This window comes from Neomonachus schauinslandi, chromosome 2, assembly GCF_002201575.2.
Source record: "Neomonachus schauinslandi chromosome 2, ASM220157v2, whole genome shotgun sequence".
Taxonomy (NCBI): domain Eukaryota; kingdom Metazoa; phylum Chordata; class Mammalia; order Carnivora; family Phocidae; genus Neomonachus; species Neomonachus schauinslandi.
In genome coordinates, this window is record NC_058404.1 from 137,204,914 (window position 1) to 137,224,234 (window position 19,321).

General features: G+C 43.1%; 1 protein-coding gene across 1 annotated transcript in view; it reads left to right on the forward strand.

Annotated features, from left to right (window-relative positions):
• The first annotated feature begins 255 nt into the window (after positions 1-255).
• Positions 256-19,321, forward strand: part of TMEM150C (transmembrane protein 150C) — a 69,712-nt gene continuing 50,646 nt past the window's right edge. Inside the window, exon 1 of the mRNA XM_021702420.1 lies at positions 256-304. The gene's annotated coding sequence lies outside the window, so the exon portion shown is untranslated. The remainder of the gene's footprint in view (positions 305-19,321) is intronic.

The window sequence follows — 19,321 nt, forward strand, 5'->3', positions numbered from 1 at the left end:
GGCTTTGGAAAGAAGCGGTTCGGCAGACCCCACGCGGCTCCAGTCCCGGGTAACTATTAGGGGCCCCGAGGGGTGCCGGCAGCTGGAGGCTCGGGGGGTGCCGGGGGGCTCAGCTCTCAGGGCCTCACGGCGGGGACCCCAGAATAAGTCGGGGGCGGGCCGCGGCGCGGCGGGCGGGGGCGGGCGAGCGAGCAGATCCCACCCCTTCCTGAAGGAAGCGCCCTCCTCGCCGCCGCTGCCGCCGCTGCCGCCGCCGCAGGTCACGGCCCCGCGAGGCGACCGCGGCCCCGCCGCACCGGAGCAGGTAGGCGCGGCGTCCGCGGCGCCCCCTCCTCCGCCCGGGCCGCCGGGCAGCCAGGGGGCGTCGGGCCCGGCTCCGCGCCCAGCCCGGAGGCGGAGACCGGAGGCGGCGGGCGCTGCAGCGGGACTCGGGGCGGCGGGGTCCTCCCGGCTGTATGTGTGTGGGGGGGACACGCTCCGCTCTGCCCCAGCCCCGGAGCGCCCCGGGCGCGGGTCCACCCGCCCGAGCCCCCGCGGGCGAGGCGCGGGGGTCCGACAGCGCCCCATGGTCCCCACCGGCTCTCCCCCGCGCGTGAGCGCCGAGCCGCCGCGCCTCGGTCCCCGCCGCCGCCGCCGCAGTGCTGTCCGCCGAGCCCCTGCGCCGCCCGCCGGCTGCGGCTCCGTCCGGTCCTTTGACAGGTGTCCCCACCCACCGCCCCATCCGGATACCCCGGCCTTCTGTTGTCGGGTGGACTCTGGTCGGAAGCGACCCCAAATTTAGCCTCCCGGACTCTCTGCCACTCGCTGTTCACTTTACCGTTAGCCAAGTCAGGCTGGCTCGGGAAAGGAGGGATCCGGGAAGGAGGCACTAACTTGCCTGGCCCTGTGCACCGCCCTCCACTCTAAATGCACAGTCTTGCTTTCCTCTCCTGGGGGCACGCTGAGAAAGACGTGGGGTTTTCTGTTTCTCCGCGGAGGCAGCGGTGTGTGTGGGGGAGGGCGGGGCGGTTACCGAGGCCGTTTGGTCATCCATTGCAATAAAAGAGTGATTAGCTTTGGATTATGGAGAAAGACCTCGTTTAGTGGTTTTCTCCTCCTTTAATGAATCAAATAGAGAATGAGTGTTTTTCCCATTTGAAATTCATGTTCCCTTTCTCTCTACTCATCCCTCTTGTCCGTTCACCCCTACCTCCAGAGCACTTTATTATATCCCGAACACTTCGCTGATTTTGTCAGGTTTATTCCGGCCAGAATGTCTTTCACGGCTGAGCCAGGATTTTGACTGCAAATGTGAGAACATAGCCGGTTGGGGTGGAAGCCTTTCCTTCAGTGGACCCATTCTGACTTACTACATGCGAGGTCTTGTTTGGGAACCAGAAATACTAATGATATGTTAAAAAAAAAAAAAAAAAGGTACTGGATCCATTACAGTAACGAAGCCAAACAGTAATATTAGTTTCTGCTTCTTCATTTCTCTGCTTGAATCAAAGGCAAGTTTTTTTATAATGCAGGGCTGTAACACCATCCTGGGCTGCAGTTCGTCAAAAAGATAGGCGAATGTGAATATATAAACTCCGTGGTAGCAGTTAATAAGTTGACCTACTTAAAGTTTTCGAGAAAAAATTGTTAGGCTCATATATGTGACATTTGCAGATGAAAGAATTTTAGTCTCAGCTCTCATGCATTAAATCCCAAACTTCTTTTTCTATGTGTCCTAGAGACACCATGTTTCTAAGATTAGCTATAGCTGTCATCTCTTAAATAGAAATGTGAGTTTAATCTTCAAAGCATAGCATAGGAATTTTAATGGTGTGTCCTTCATTTATACATTATTTGGTAAATGTTTTGTGAGCTCCCCAAGTTGGAAGCTCAAAAACTGGACGTGGTAAATAAAAGGATAAAGAAATTTTGCTAACAATGATAACTACTTGGTAGATGTTATGACATTGAACAAACACATTAAAGGATTTGGAAAGTGCATGTTTATTAAATCTGCCATTAGCAGAAGGCAATCTGTTTGGATTATTTAAATTGATGTTAAAGTGCCTTTATGGCAATTGCTTAATTCACATATTTCTCATCAAATGCCTTTTACAGATTGCTTTGTGGAGGAAATAGTTTGCTCTATGGAATAATTTTTTGTATGAACACAGTAATGCCTAATGTTTAGGCTTTGTTCTAGAACTACCACCATCATGCGTACAATGACCTTGCAGGGGTTTCTGTGCTTACTTTACCCGCTGTGTGATCATCAACAGGGACAGCACTTTGCTTTACACTCTTGTCTGTGCCCCTGCTTTGTTTCCCCTGTGACCTAAGCACACCTCTGCAGTACAATGGCTAGATTAGCAAGGCAGCCTGCAGTCATGAAAGAGGAAAAGCTAGCTGGCCCCTGCAATTTTAGCCATTTGCTTTCACTATAATCTGGCCACTAGGGATCATTTCAGTAACCAATTAAGCAAGACAGACACTGACAGGATAATGTATTACCTCTCAGTTTTCCCCTCCACCAGAAGAATATGTAGCACTCAGAATCCACACTACAGTGCTAATTAGGTTCTGTGAGGCTCAAATAAGATTTGTGCTAAAGTTCTCAAAAATGTGATACAAACACCCAAGTGTTACTGAATCTGGGTCTACACTCATGACAAGGCTAGGAACACAGTCCGGTGGGTAATAAATGTTTTCCTTATCCTAAGGTTAGCAACAGAAATGCATCCCTACTTATTTTAACTGCAGACTTTTCTTCCTGGATCTGATGGTGACTTGTGTCCTGATGGTTTTTCATAGATTGTTCTAAGTACTTTCAAACTAGCTTATAAGTTAGTAGAACTTTAACAAGTTGTTGTTATCACCAAATATCATTTCCTGGCAGGGTTGGATTTTGAAAGATAGCTTGTGGCAATGGAAGGTCTTAATGCAAAGAGATTTTAGACAAGCCAGCTGGAATGATAGTTTGAGATAACAATGTAATCTTTGGGCACTGACCTTCAAATATCAACCTCACTGCAGTTTAAGTCAAGCCAGCTCTGTTGAGTTGGGTTTGGAACTCTTTTACCAAGTAAGAAATTAGCATTTTTCTTTTAGCATCTGTAAATGGCCTTTCTCTATATTAGTGCTGTCCAATAAAACTTTCTGTAGTTCCATAATTTGTCCAAGGTGCTAGCCACAAGCCAAATGTGGCTTTTGAGCACTTGAAATGTGCCTGCTACAATGGAGAGATTCAATTTTAATTTTTATTTAATTTTAATTAATTTAAATAGCCACATGGGACTAGTGGCTATCATGCTGGACAGTGCAGCTCTAAATTGTCTTTACCTGTTTCCTGTAGAGATAACATTTGATGGCAATTCTTTTTTTATTTTAAGATTTTATTTATTTATTTATTTATTTATTTATTTATTTATTTATTTATTTAGACAGCATGATTGGGGGTGGGCAGTGGGAGAAGAAGAGAGAGAATCCCAAGCAGACTCTGCACTAAGCATAGAGCCCGACTTGGGGCTCGATATCACAACCCTGAGATCATGACCTGAGCTGAAATCAAGAGTTGGACACTTAAGTGACTGAGCCACCCAGGTGCCCCTGATGGCAATTAGTCTTTAGAAGAAAGTGGAAATAGGCATTGATAGAACCAGGAATTAAGATTTCACTCTGTCATCCTGTTGTTACAAAAAAACACTAGCATTTACTCTAAAGCTGAAGTTCCATTCCACTCTAAAAATAAAGTTTCCCTTTTTAATTTATATATATTTGCTAGCCACAAAAATAAACATTGCCGAGAGTTGTTTAGATGCTTGGCCCCATGAGTCTGTGTTCTTGAACTTCCTTGAATTTGGCTCTCTTGCACATTATAGAATCATTTATTCTTTTTTTTTTTAAAGATTTTTTTTTTTTAATTTGAGAGAGAGAATGAGATAGAGACAGAGAGAGCATGAGATGGGGGAGCGTCAGAGGGAGAAGCAGACTTCCTGCTGAGCAGGGAGCCCAATGAGGGACTCGATCCCGGGACTCCAGGATCATGACCTGAGCTGAAGGCAGTCGCTTAACCAACTGAGCCACTCAGGCGCCCCTAGAATCATTTATTCTTAAAGTCAGCTTCTGCACTTTAAAATTCTTCAGGGGGAGGGATATTTGAAGAGAGGTAGAAGGTGGGGGTGATGCACAATCATTCCCCCTTCCAATCCTCATTCCTCTCTAACAGTCACAGAAACCCTGTGAAAAATCTGACAAATGAGTACCCCTGCCTCAAGGAGTGGCTGAAGCCACTTGGGGATGCTTGCATAAATTTAAGAAATGTTCCATATAATCCTTTTTTTTTTTTTTTGAGATTTACACAATAACATGGTAAAGCCTCTAAGAGGAGATACATATACTTGTTTAACTTTTTTATTATGTTTTCAAAAATTTTTCATACAACCCTTACAGTATTTTTCAAACCATGTATCCTGAGTCATGGAATTGATTTAAAAGGTTAGGGTCAGTGTTTTTTTGTTTGTTTGTTTTTTTGTTTAATGAAATGGAATATATAGTAGAATAGGAATTCTCCCTATGCATCCCTCTTAGTGGGGGCTGGTAGTGATTGATGAAATTTTTGGTTCTCCCATGTATGGCAAATACAAGGCTACACGGAGGTTGGTGATTAAAAGCACTACATTAACAGGACCCTTGGGTTCACATCCTGACTCTGCACTGCCCAGTCCATAGATAGTGAGGACTTTATAATCAGGGTCATTATTTGTAGTATTATTATATAAGTGTATATATGTCTCTTAGATCATGATATAAAATACTGCCTCTGAAACTAGGCTTGGGACCCACTTTGGGGAAACACTGATCTAAGACCTGTGTAATCACTAATAATAACCCGCAAATCATTGAGTACTTCCCAAGGGCTCCCCACTGAGTGCTTTATATGGATTATTTTGTTTCTGCCGACAGTTCCTGTGAGCCCTGCCACAATCCCACAGTACCTCCGTCCCAGGAAGTCAGAGGGGCAGGATCTGAGCTCCAGGCAGTCTGGTGCCAGATCCCACGAGTTCAGCCACCTCACCTTCCACATTGCAGTGTGACAGTGATACACAGAGGGACCCCTGCAGACCTGTGAGGCTCATGGTAGAGCCTTGCACAAGTGTAGAAACGAGCAGACCACAGCTGTTTTCTGTGTAAGATGAGTCCTGATGGGTTGAGAGAGGAGTCACTGCATTATATTTAGGCTAGGAGAGACCTCGCAGCTGCCAGCCTCTGGCCTCTGAAAGTGAACGCCCTGGGTCAGGAAGCCTGGGGACCAAAGAAACCCAAATGACCCTGAGACTGACTACAAATTGTACAGGCTTCCTTCCCTCCTAACCACTCGCTAACTTCTGCACACTGCTTTGTAGTAAATCATCACAAATGGTCTAAATAGATAAGGTCCATCCCATAAATCTCCCACTTTTTACTACATTCTAAATTGTCTTTCACAATCACTCTTTGCCTGTAAGTGCTTCATGATATGTATGTATTTTAATATGTAATTGACATATAACATTGTATTAGTTCCAGATGTACAACATAATGATTAGATATTTGCATATATTGCAAAAGGACTAAATCAGTCCAGTTAACATCCCTCACCACACATAGTTCCAAATTTTTTTCTTATGATGAGAACTTTTGAGATCCACTCTCCTAGCAACCTTCAAATACACAATACAGTATTATTAACTATAGTCACCATGCTACATTATATCCCCAAGACTTTTTTATAACTGGAATTTTGTACCTTTTGATTTAATTTTTAATATAATAAATGGAAAACAATGTTTTTAAAGAATTTTATGTACAGGGGCGCCTGGATGGCTTAGTTGGTTAAACGTCTGGCTTCAGCTCAGGTCATGATCCCAGGACCCTGGGATCAAGTCCCGCATCAGGCTCCCTGCTCAGCGGGAAGCCTGCTTCTCCCTCTTCCTCTGTCTGCGGCTCCCCCTGCTTGTGCTCTCTCTCTCTCTGTCAAATAAATAAATAAAATCTTTTAAAAAAAAAAGAATTTTATGTACAAGGAGGGTCTTAAAATTGAGGCTGGAAATCTTTTTTTTTTTTTCCTCCCCTAGTGCAATCTAGAAAGTAAAACCAAATTCATTTTGGAAGTAGATTTCAGTTTTCCCTAAAGGTCCAACTAAATAAAAGTGATCACATGTCCATAGACTTCGTCAGGTAGAATAGAAGAGGCAACAGCTTGTCATCATGGTTACTTTTCTTCTTTAAAAACTACAGTACGTCCTTGAGACATTCAGATTTCGTTCAAGGCTGCAGAGGTGTCCACCTCTGGAGACAGTGGTACAGACTTTACCCGAGGAGTACAAAGGAGTCCAGTGAAGTGTCTTTGGAAAAGTGTTGAAAGTCGTCTAATACTTTTAGGCAAGTGTAGACAAAGCTTAAGAAGCAATTGTGATTAACTATGGCAGTAGAGGAAATTAGCCTGTAGTTTAAATGGTGTTATTGAACTCTGCAGTAATCATAATAAATTATAATAGTTTTCAACTGAATGTAAACATAAATGTCTCCAAAAATAGCATAGCCTTCCTGTTCATCAAACATTTCATTTATTAACAAAATAGACTTCTTCCTGTTTTTTTTTACACTTATAATGACTTAGCTGCCAAATAAATATTTTAAATGGTAATAATTGGAAGTTTTAAAGCAGAATTAAAACTGTATATAGCCGAGGGGCACCTGGATGGCTCAGTTGGTAGAGCATGTAATGTTTCATCTGGGGGTTGTGAGTTCAAGCCCCATGTTGAGGGTAGAGATTACCTTAAAAAAAAAAAAAGGGCTTCTGGGTGGCTCAGTTGGTTAAGTGTCCGGCTCTTGATCTCAGCTCAGGTCTTGATCTCAGGCTCATGAGTTCAAGCCCTGTGTGGGGCTCCACACTGGGTATGGAGCCCCCTTTAAAAGCAAAAAACAGAGGCACCTGGGTGGCTCAGTCGTGAAGCAGCTGCCTTCGGCTCAGGTCATGATCTCGGGGTCTTGGGACGGAGCCCCACGTTAGGCTCCCTGCTCGGCGGGGAGCCTGCTTCGCCCTCTCCTTCTGCTCCACCCCACCCCCACTCATGCTCTCTCTCAAATAAATAAATACAGTCTTTAAAAACAAAAAACAAAAGCAAAAGACAAACAAAAACAAAAAAAAGAAAAAAACTGTACATAGCCAAAATGGACATTATAGTATTTAAACTGGTCTGATTAATAAAACAGTCTTTCAGATTATCTTTCATTCTATTGATTCATGAGTGAAAGGTGTTAAAATTAAGAAATACTGATACCATTATGAAGCATTTACAGAAATATTATTTTTTACTGCACTTGGAGTGTTTGTAAATTAGAATTAGAATTCTGTAATGTAATTGTCCTGGAATTTCTAGTGGAAATATATCTCCTGGCATTCCTAAATTCTACTTTTCACTAAAACTTGAAATGTATTTACATAGAAACACTAGTAACTAAAATATACCTACATGCAGTGGCAGGCATATTAACTTACGGGTGACAGTTTTTCTTTCTTGTGGTATTATGTTCCCACATGCCCTAGACTTACGTCATTTTGAAAAATTTTCCAGTCTTGTCAGTGACAGCACAGTGTTCACAAGAACAATATTTGTCACCCTATAATTTTAACAGCTAATAGAATTGTTCCTGAATAAGCTGATTCTTTTTTCTGTGACATTTGATTGGTGTTTTTCCATTTTAATTTGAGCTTATATGTGACATAAAAATTGATGTATATGAAAAGGGGTGGGTTGCCATTTGTATACCCAAATTTTGATTTTCTATGTATGCATGTAAAAATAAAGACAAAGTTTTTCCATTGACTGATTTGGGGAAAGGATACCGTTGTGATCAAATAGTGGCACATGGTGATCTTTTAAGATCAGGCCACTGAAGGGCGCCTGGGTGGCTCAGTTGGTTAAGCGACTGCCTTCGGCTCAGGTCATGATCCTGGAGTCTCAGGATCGAGTCCCGCATCGGGCTCCCTGCTCGGCGGGGAGTCTGCTTCTCCCTCTCCCGCTCCCCCCTCTTGTGCTCTTTCTCTCTCTCACTCTCTCTCTCAAATAAGTAAATAAAATCTTTAAAAAAAAAAAAGATCAGGCCATTGAACAAAGTGAGCGTTTACTTACAGGGCCATAAATTTGGCAGTTCAGCAATGGTGTTCTTTATTAGCTATTGGACAATATTTGTGCCATCCTTAGCATGGTCCCTCGCCCAGAGTAACTTTTTTTTCTTCACTGTTACTTCCTCCTTATTCATAACACAGGTTTTAACTCATTTCATCACATGGGAAATGAAAGAGGATTGTTCTGGATGATAACTGCTGAGCGTTTCTAAGAGCTAGAAAAAACCTTAGGAAGTTAGATAATTTATTTCTTAGAGTCTTTGCATGACCACAGTCATCACAGAAAGATGGTGTGTAGACTCCATTCTACTTTTAGCCTATGAATATTTTACACCAGTTGACATATTGTCTATCCAGGCTGACTTCACAGGACTCTGATGTTGAACCTAGGCTCATTTCAGGTTCAGGTATCGCCTGGTTTGCTTGCTTGTGGCACATTTACCTTGTCTTTCCAGTTAAATCATTGTTTCTTTGCCTGTAGAAATTATATTATGTAAATTTTTTGTATCACACGGGATTGTCTGGGGAGGGAGGTTGGCAAACTATTTTGTAAATAAAGTTTTATTGGAACACAGCCCTGTCCATTGGTTGCATATTCCCTGTGACTGCTTCTGCATTACCACCATAGGGTCAAGTAGTTCCAACAGCCCATCTGGCCCATGACGCTGAAAATCTCCACTCTCTGGTTCTGTATAGGATAAGTTTATCAATCCCCGTTCATGTGATACTCTTCTTATGGCATCCTTGAAGAAAATGTGGGGGAAAATGGCCTATTACAAATTGTATATAGTGAATTGTTCCCTGTAGGAGCAGATTTCACATCTGAATGACTAAATGAGTGACTAATATCTTCCCTCTTCCTATGGCACTATCCATTGGCTGTGAAAGAAGGTGTCCTCAGCATATGCTTAGGTGTCTTACAGACCTGGCTCACTAGCTGTGTAACCTTGAGTAAGTTACTTAATCCTTTTCCAGCTGTTATAGGTACTGTGGTACCTATTGGTGGGAGGCAATTCTCCGTGCGTCCCATGCATTTTGACCCGTCTTTACAAAGAGAGGCACCGGCTGCACTTTTGTCCTGGGCTGTCTTTTCAAGCATGTTTGTGTAGTAAACAGTCTTGGATGATAGAGGTAGTGTTGTCCTCAGAAGCAAGGGGCAGGCACGCTTCCATCTAGTATAACAGATGTGAGTTGCCCCAGGTCGGAGTCCCTCTCCAGGGACTGTGTGTGCAGGTGTCACGTGGCCCTCTTTGTGACACCTGCAGGCATTGGAGCTGGAGGAACTCTTACTGAAAATGCAAATACTCTGGCTACTGCTATTGCCGAGAGTAAAAAAGTCCTTTTCCCTGTCCCAGGAGCCCTGGGTCTTCCGCCAGCCTCCATGAAACTGTGGCAGGATGACTTGTGCACATAGCATAAAATCCCAGACCTTTCCAGTTCTCAGACACCTATTCCGTGGGGTTATTATGAAACTTGAATAAGGTAATGAATAGAAGACATTTAACACAGTGCCTGGCAGACAATAAGTGCCCAATAAATGTTAGCTATTAATTATTATCTAGCTGTTTATTAACTCTGATGTGTGAAGGGGAGCCGCAGTTTTGTGTGTCCAACTTATATCTTAAGATAGTGGTTTTTCAAATTGTAGGTCACCAGGGCTATGAAAACAGTGAAGTAGATTAATTTTTCTAATGAAACAGAAATTACAATATAATAGAATAATAAAGAAAATATCCAAGTGCAGAATTCATAGTAAGGAAAAATATTGATTTGTAAAACATTTCAATTATATACATATGTACATGTATATTTGATTGTGATATAAAGTATTTTTTTTTAAAGATTTTATTTATTTATCTGACAGAGAGAGACACAGCGAGAGAGGGAACACAGGCAGGGGGAGTGGGAGAGGGAGAAGCAGGCTTCCCGCTGAGCAGGGAGACCGATGCGGGGCTCGATCCCAGGACCCTGGGATAATGACCTGAGCCGAAGGCAGACACTTACCTGAGCCACCCAGGTGGCCCTGGATTGTGATATAAAGTATTTTTGTTTACTGTCAGTCACGGTCAAAAAAGTTGGAAAGCCACTCCTGCCCTAATACATATATGGAACTATTCAGAAGAACTTTGTTGATGAGAGCATAGAATTCCTGTCTTCATTCTCATTCTGGAAAAGGGGTATAAAGGGCCACTCTCACTCATCAAGGTGTGGCTGCTGAGAAGGAATGACCTGAAGTTCAGTTTGTTTACCCTCTGCGAACCATTTTGCCCATGATTAGCAGAAAATGAATATAGCCACAGGTTATTTTCAGAAGAAAGGGCTTTGTTGTCGTTAGCATTTGCCATAGAACTTTCTACGGTAATGGAAATGTTCTGTTTCCGCACTGTGCAATACAGTAGCCAGTCTCTATTGAGCACTTGAATGTGCAACTGAGGAACTGAATTTTTAATTAAAATTTTAAAAATTTGGATTAATTTAAATTTCAATAGCCACGAGGGGGCTCTTGGACAGCACCATTTTATTTAGATTGAACACTAAGTTGTGCTTTCCTCCAGTACAATTAACTGTGTGGTTTGGCTTCGGGTACTGCCCCAAGGTGCAGCGCCCTTCCACTGGGTGGTTCAAACAACCACTGACCCTTGCCCATGACCGGCCTGGGAGGACACTGGGGTGAAGACGTGCTGGAGGAGCGGCTACCTTGGACAGCGCCACGGGCCAGGAGAAAATGTCAGGTTGCTGGGGGTAGAGATTCTCAACCCTGGCTGTGCAATAGAGTCCTCTGAAGAGCTGTAAAAATCCAGGCTGCGCTTCAGACCAAATCAGACATTTTTAAAATGTTCCCGGGGTGCTCTTTCATTTTGTCAGCTGGGCAGCATCACCGGCTGGCAAGACAGGCTTGCCCGTGTCGGATGGGCAGGAGAATGGGCACACGAAAGACAGTGGACCCCTCTCTTATCTTAAACATAAAGACTCCAACTTATCTTTGGTGTTGAGAGCTGATCTGTTTCCTACCTGGTTGCCCTTGCAGCAGAAGTCCCCTTGCTCAGTGGGCCAAAGTGCAAATTTGTGTATGACAAAATTGAGCTTCAAAGAAGGAAAAAAAATAGGCTCTTACTGACCTGATTCACATGTGCAGTACTTTTCCATTTATATATCCAGCAAACGTTTATAGACGCCCTCCTGTGTGTTTGAGATAAGCCGTGCTTGCTCAATCTAGTAGGGGATACTGACACATAAATAGTTATCATATAGTAGAGTAAGCATAATATGAAGAGAAAAACCACTGGGTGCCTTGAGAGCACCCACGAGGGGGTAGCTATCCTGGATAGAAGAGGAGAGACATCAGGGGGTTTCTAAAAGACACTAACGCAAGTTGAGTCTTGTAGGATCAGAAGGAGTAGTCATATGAAGAAGGGGAAAATGAACAAAAGAACAGAAACAGCCTGGGAGGAGGCCCTGGCATACATTTTCTGTCCCTCTAAGACTGAACCCCGTAAGAGGGCTCCTTCCTGAGGGAGACCCTCACTGCAGTTTTAGCAAACCTCCTGGGATATCCTTATCCTAACTGGGCTTTATCATTTATTCATTCACTCATTTATTCATTCATTCAACAAGTGTGATTTATTGGAGCACCTGGGTGGCTCAGTCGTTAAGCGTCTGCCTTTGGCTCAGGTCGTGATCCCAGGGTCCTGGGATCAAGCCCCACATGGGGCTCCCTGCTCAGCGGGAAGCCTGCTTCTCCCTCTGCCACTCCCCCTGCTTGTGTTTCCTCTCTTGCTGTGTCTCTGTCAAATAAATAAAATCTTTTAAAAAAAACAAAAAACAAGTGTGATTTATTGAGGTGTTACTGTATGCAGATATCATCTAGGTGCCGGTAGATAGAGCAGTGAACAAAACAGACAGCATTCCTGCCCTCAGGGAGCTTTGTATTCTATTGGAGGAGACCAACTAGAAATAGATAAATAAGGAAATAGTATAGTGTGTGACAAATGTGTTATGGAGGAAAAGAAATCATGGTAAAGAATTTGGAGAAGGTGCTCTGAGAACTAGAAGTCTCATAGCATGCTATCTCTCTGCAAATTTAATAGCATTTCTTACCACTTTTCTGAAACTGGACCTGGGTCCTGCAGTCTTTCTCTTTCCTTTGTTCAAGCCTGGCCATCCACCAATGTCCATAACCCTGTGACCTCCTACTTCTTCGACCATCTAACTGTGTCAACAAGACCTCTCGCACCCACCTCCCTTACCCCCATATATCGTATCTTGTGTTTTCATGCCTTCTTAACATTTTCACTTCTGGTCCTCTGTTAATTCCCCCCATTCTTTTCCTCTGCACCCCAGGGAATCCATGGTTAATAAAGCCCTTGACCTTTTGGCTGACCGCTCTCTCGCTCTTCTGTATGGGACACTGCATTGAAAGGCATGTGTCATCACCCACTTTAAGGCCAAATGTGGTAAATCACCTTCCACCCTTTCTCAGCACTGCTCTCTATCCAGCTCCCGTGACTTCATTCATTTCTTGAGGAACTGAGGACCTGGCTCCGCATCTCCTCTATCTCCCTTCCTCCCCAACTCTTGTCGTAACCTTTGGCAATGGCACCATCCTGGATCATCTGACCGTAAATCTGGCCTCAAAATCCACTGGACCTTTTTAATAAGTTCACCTCCAACTAAACCATAGCTGTTTGCTCCCAACCCTCCACCCAAATTCTTGTCCAATTGGTACTTTTTCACCTCAGAAATTTTAACCTTTAGTGTACCATTCTCTTAGCATCACTATGTATCCTTCCAGCTGCCCCATTCCGTACTCCCTCCACCTCTTTGACTTCATTGAGGTGTCCAGTCCCTTGACTTCCTTCAACTGCCCCAACTCTTCCTTATATATGCAAATACAGGCATGTGCATCTTCATGTCCTTTCCTCAGAGGCTGTGGTATCCATTTTTCCCCATATTTAAGGCCAGCCTATTACCTGAGCCCCGAATGCCATCCCTTCTTGCTTCTTTCAGGACCTTTGCTCTGTTAATATTCCCCTCTCCTCTGTGGTACTATATTTCTGCTCTTTACCGGCCCCTCCCATTAGCCAAGCACTCGCAGGTTACTTCCATAAAAACAACTTTCTTACGTTAAGTAAGTTAAGATAGGTCACTCCAAGAACACTATATAGTAATCTGGAATATTCATAGAGGTATATATATATATATCTCACATGGAAAGATGATCACAAAAATAAGTTAAAAGGCATTAAGACAGATTTATTAACTGATTTTCTTTTTAAAATTTATTTCTCTATTTTTTAATTTTTGTAGTAGAATACACATAATATAAAATTACTATCTTAACCAATTTTAAGTATACAGTCAGTGGTGTTAAGTTTATTCACAACATTGTGCACCCAATCTCCAAAACTTTTTATCTTGCAAAATTGGAACTGTACCATTAAACAACTTCCCCTTTCCCCCTCCTTCCCCAGTCCCTGCAACCACCATTCTGCCTTCTCTGTGAATTTGACTAGTCTAGGTACCTCATGTAAGTGGGATCCCGCAGTATTTGTCTTTTTATGATTGGCTTATTTCACTTAGCATAATGTCCTGAAGGTTTCACCGTGTTGTAGGATGTGGTGGAATTTCCTTCCTTTCTTAAGGTTGAGTATTATTACCTTGTATGTATATACCCCATTTTTAAATGATTCCATTTTTGAAATTATTATTAGTATAAACACACACACACATAGAAAAGATTGTATATCAAAATGTTAACAGTGGTTCTTTCTCAGTTGTGGAATTCTGAATACTTTTCATCTTTTTCCTGATCTGTGCCTTCTAAAGTATTTACAGTGAGCACACTTCCCTGCAGTAATGGCCTTCATCAGCTACAGTGGAGTCACGCCCATGATTGGCACCTGCCCTCCCCCCACCCCCCAGCTCATCTGTCACCACTCTGCTCTGAGCACCACAAACCCCTGCTTCCTGCATACACAGTGGTTGGATGCCTTGGAGCCCCTAGGCATGCCACTCACTGTAGCTGCATGGGAGGCCTCCACATCCCTGCAGACTCAGCCCAGGGTCATTTCCTCCTTGCTTGCCCACCCTCTGCCCTCAGTGCCAGGTCAGTTCCTCCCTGAGGAGCTCCCTAATTCCCCATACCAGTCTCTGGTGCTGCACTTCTTTCCTGATTAACTATGAGCTGCTTTGGGGCAGGGACTCTGCCTTTATCTGTTTATTCTCAGCAGTTAGCACAGAGCCTGGCAAACAAGCTGAGCAGCATGGGGAGCCTCTGGTCACTCAGAGGGGCTGGATCACAGGATGCTGAGAAATGAGGCTGGAAAAGTAGAAGGAAGACTTGCCCTGAGGCCCTTTTTCCACTACCCACTGCTGCCCCTTGCATGAACAATGTAAAGATTTAAAAATACTTTACATTTTACTAAAAATAAATTTGATTTTCTAAAAGATTTTATGTATTTATTGGAGAGAGAGAGATAGCAAGAGAGAGCAGGGAGGAGAGGGAGAAGCAGACTCCCCCCCTGAGCAGGGAGCCCGATTTGGGGCTCGACCCCAGGACCCTGGGATCATGACCTGAGCTGAAGGCAGACGCTTAACCAACTGAGCCATCCAGGCGCCCCTACATTTGATTTTAAAATCACTGAAAGACACTACATTTTTATCTTAATAATACTGGTGAACTCTAGCCACTGTCCTTGGTCACATTGACAGTGCCTGGTCTCCTATGGTGTTGGGCTCATAATGCATGTTTGGTAAATCCCTGTTAATCTCCTTGATACCCTCCTAGCTCCCTATGATCAAACCTCTCTTCCTTCAGTTCAGCTGTTTTGACAAGCTGGAACAGGAGTTATTTAGAGGAATGGGAGGCCTTTATTATCACCCCCCACATGTCATAGGATAGTGACTAGCAGCCTACACTACGTGTATGACTGATCCTGATCAAGACCCTTTGGAGAAATAAAGAAGTAAAAAGATGTACTATGGCATGGCTTTGAGCACCCTGGTGAGTAGAGACAGCTAATGAATGCTTGCTTGCTGCCCTTGATCTTGCCAGCTACACTGGACTGGCAGCTAACATCATAATGTGAGTAATAGTTGTTCACACAGAGGAGCCATCATGGGCCACAGAGAGTTGGTAAAACCCATTTCAGGGGTGCCTGGGTGGCTCAGTCGTTAAACGTCTGCCTTCGGCTCAGGTCATGATCCCAGGGTCCTGGGATCGAGCCCCGCATCCGGCTCACTGCTCCGCGGGAAGCCTGCTTCTCCCTCTTCCACTCCCCCTGCTTGTGTTCCCTCTCTCGCTGTGTCTCTCTCTGTCAAATAAAATCTTTAAAAACACACACACACACATTTCATAGGCTGGTCCAGTTAAGTAGTTTTGGATGGTTCCCGTCCATGTAAATGGAGGATTCTAGGCCTCCTTTAGGGGACATGAAAGGGGCAGAAGGGAAAATGAAAAATAGTTTTAATTACCGGGGAACTTAATCAGTTGGTGCCATCTTCAGCTTCTCAGCCCACAGGGATTTATATTGGTTTTTCTTAAGGAAAGTGGCCCAGTGTGAGTGATTCACCCAAAGCACTTGAAATAATTTTAGCAAAAATTATTAACGATAGGACACTTAGTGTTTGAAATGATACATTTTTCAACTGTTGAACAATGTGTTGTTCATTGGCCTGTTTGCATCAGAATCACAGTGGCTTCCTTTAATGTTTCCTTCTTACCAAGACCAGGTTCTGCTGAAAGCTTGGCCAGACTGGATAGCCCTGATGATGATACTGTTGTTTTGTTTCCTTTTATTTTTGCCCAATAGGCCACCAAAAGGAAGTTAGAGCATTATGCAGAATAAGCATTAGACTTGGAGATGTTAATAGTCTTCAAGTCCGAACCACCCTCTCTACTGGCTGTGTGCTTGGATAAGTTACTTAATTTATGGAAGCTTCGAGTTTCTGTTGTTCATCAGTAAAATGTGGATTTAGTATCTGTCTGCCTTGCTGACTAGACTGCAAGCTTCTTCACAGTAGGGGTTGTGGCTCAGCCATCCCTAGAAGCTCAGTACATGGGACGAGGCCTGGCAGGTAGGAATTCTGCAAATATTTGTCGAGCAAATCAGATTCCTCTAACTTACTCACCTCATAGGTTGTTTCGAAGAGCAGGTGGGACGTGCAGCAGCAGAATGTAGTGTTGAGAGCAAAGGCTCTGGAGTCAGCCCCCTGGGTCCCGGTCCTGGCCCCAGCATTCCCAGCAGCGTGACGTCGGGCAGCTTACTATCCTGTGTGCGTCTGTGAAAGCACATGCGGGGACCTACCTCCTAGGGTTGTTGAGTATTAGCTGGGCCTGGCAGTCAGAGGGTCAGGACTCTACACATACCAGCTCTTGGTATGACGTGTGAAAAGCTCTTCAAATTGTTGCTCAGGTAAAGGTGACATTTTTTCAGTGAGGTCTTGCCAAGTATTGGACACTCTGAAATACTTTCAGTAGTGTGTCTTTCCCTATCTTATCGAGTGGTGATACCACTCTGGTTCACGTTCTCTAAAGCCCAGGTAGGGTACCTTTCACGTGGGCCCTTTAATCAAGACACTCATGCTCACCCTGATATAAAATATAAGGTTCAGAGAAGGCCCAACCTTGGGCTGCCCAGGCCTAGACCTGCTGCCTGCCCTTTTCCCACTGTTTGCTGTACAGAAATAACTCTGGTCAAGTCCCAGGCATTACAGATTTGTAAGATCATGTTAAATAATAATGATTTCATATGTGACAACACTTAGTAGTTCCCACGCTGATTTCCCTGCTTCCTGCCTCTTGGCCACTTGAGTCTCTCGTGTGCAGTGCTGTCTGCTCATCTTCCCAGCATCTTACTTTCATAAGGTCTCCCCGACCCAGGAACCCCCCCTGAGAAAGTATCTTATTTATGGGACCAAACCCAAGTACTAGCGACATTCAAGGCCATGCGTAATTGGAACCCATTCTATCTATTGCTTTATCTATTTATTTTTATCTATTCTTCTTCTTCCAGTTCCTCTCTAATGTAGACTTTTTCTGCCCACTCACCTGAACAAGGCTTGGCTTCTTACTCTCATTTTCCTGGTTCTCACACCAAAATGCCCTGCCGGGTCCGTGCTATTTATTTACATTTGCCCACTGCTTTAATAAGGGCCCACCTGCTTTGTCAATCCTACCTCTTGTTGAACACTGATCAGCTTCGCCCTGTATGTTTGCATTTCCTTATATTTAATTTAGAGCTTTGTTAGGTGCTATTTAAAAATTCTCATTGCAGACTCAGATTGTTCACTTGATGATATTATGAGCTTACCAGTTAGGCATTGAGGAAAACTGTACTTGTTTTATATGTATAGGTAAAAAAAAATTAATTAAAAACTAACATTTTCCTCTTGGCAGCTGTAATTCCACGCCGCTGCACATAAATAAAGCCCTATGGCCCAGACCAAATACGGTAAAACAAAAAATATTGTTGAGCAGGCAGGGCTACTATTGCTATTATGGGACTCATCAGTCACCACTTCCTGACCTTTATAATACGGGACACTGTGGCTGCTTTAGTATAGCAACGTTTCTTCACTATTAAGCCATGGATAGAGTACAGAATTAAGAGCCGGAACCCTGAAATCATTTAAGTACATAGTGGGAATTCAGTAAATATTGTGAACATATTAGTCTGTGGCTTACTTTTGGCTCCTCACTGATGGAGACTGATTTATACATGTCAGTTCACTTCTCTGTACTAATTTAGTACGTCTTCTACAATACCAAGATTTCATTCAACTTAAGATGTAATGAAATAAAATTGTATTCTTAGAGTACAAACATATTACATGTATCATGAGCATCAACATCTCCTTTTCCTTTCTCCCTCCCTCTTTTCTTTTTCTTCTCATTCTCGTGGATGGCATCTGAAATGCAGAGAGAGCTTTGGGCTAGGAGCTGTGCGGATGTGTAGAGGAGAAAAACAGTACCCTCTCTCTCTCTAAGAAATCACAGCCTAGCGTGGGAGACACACGTGTGAACAACTGTGTTCTAACTAGAATATGAGATTGAATTAAATAAAAGTAAATGGTTACGGGGTGCCTGAGTGGCTTGGTCCGTTAAGGGTTCGACTCTTGATTTCAGCTTAGGTCATGATCTTAGGATCCTGGGATATAGCCCTGACTAGCCTTCACGCTCAGCAAGGAGTAGGCTTGAGGATTCTCTCCCTAGCCCTCTGCCCCTAACCCCCCTAAAATAAATAAATAAATCTTAAAAAAAAAAAAAAGGTAAATGGTTACATAAAGCAAACCAGGGAAAATAAAGAGAAAGAAAGGGAAGCTTGAAAAGTATATAATTTATAATAAATCATACTAAGTTTCTAGTATGTGCCAAGCTCTGTGCTAGGTAATAATTATGTGACTGTATCCTCACAGCAAGGATAGGAGGTAGGTAGGTATATTAGTCTACTTTTCAAAAATAAACTGGAACACACTGCAAAAGAAGCAGAGCTGGGATTGAATTCTAAACCACTCTTTTACTATACCAACCTGTTTTTATGCCACTATAAAATAAAGTTCAATCAGTAAATTAAAAGGTTTCAAGGGGTACTTTTAAATAGCCACAAAGCTTTGCAGGGGCTCACATTCCCCTAGAAGAAATTAGCCAGGGTAAAAAGGAATAAAATGCAAAGAAATAACAGGCAGAAAAAACCAACTTTTTAAAGAAAATATCCTTCAGTTTTGAAGCCTCTAAAGTAATGAATGCTAATCTCTTCTTTATTAATAGCCAAAAGAACAGGCAGAGACATTGAATGACTTATTTTGTGAATCTCCAAATAAAACTAACTTCCTCCAGGATTATTAAATAGGTTTTAAAAAGGGACTTAAACACAAATTCTTATATGTAGTTGTGTTTCAACCACAATGTGTTTCATTCCAGATGAATTATAGAAACCCTGTCAAATTCCAAATTAATCCCCTTGAGGTTTTTTTTGTTTTTAATTGAACTCTGGATATCTCTAAATTAATGTGACAAGAGTGGCTTTCTTCATGGTACTCTAATTAACCCTCCAGGAACATTTATTTAAGTTTTTGTGTGTCTCAGAGTTTTGTGGGTTTTTTTTTTTTTTAAGATTTTATTTATTTATTTGACAGAGAGAGACACAGCGAGAGAGGGAACACAAGCAGGGG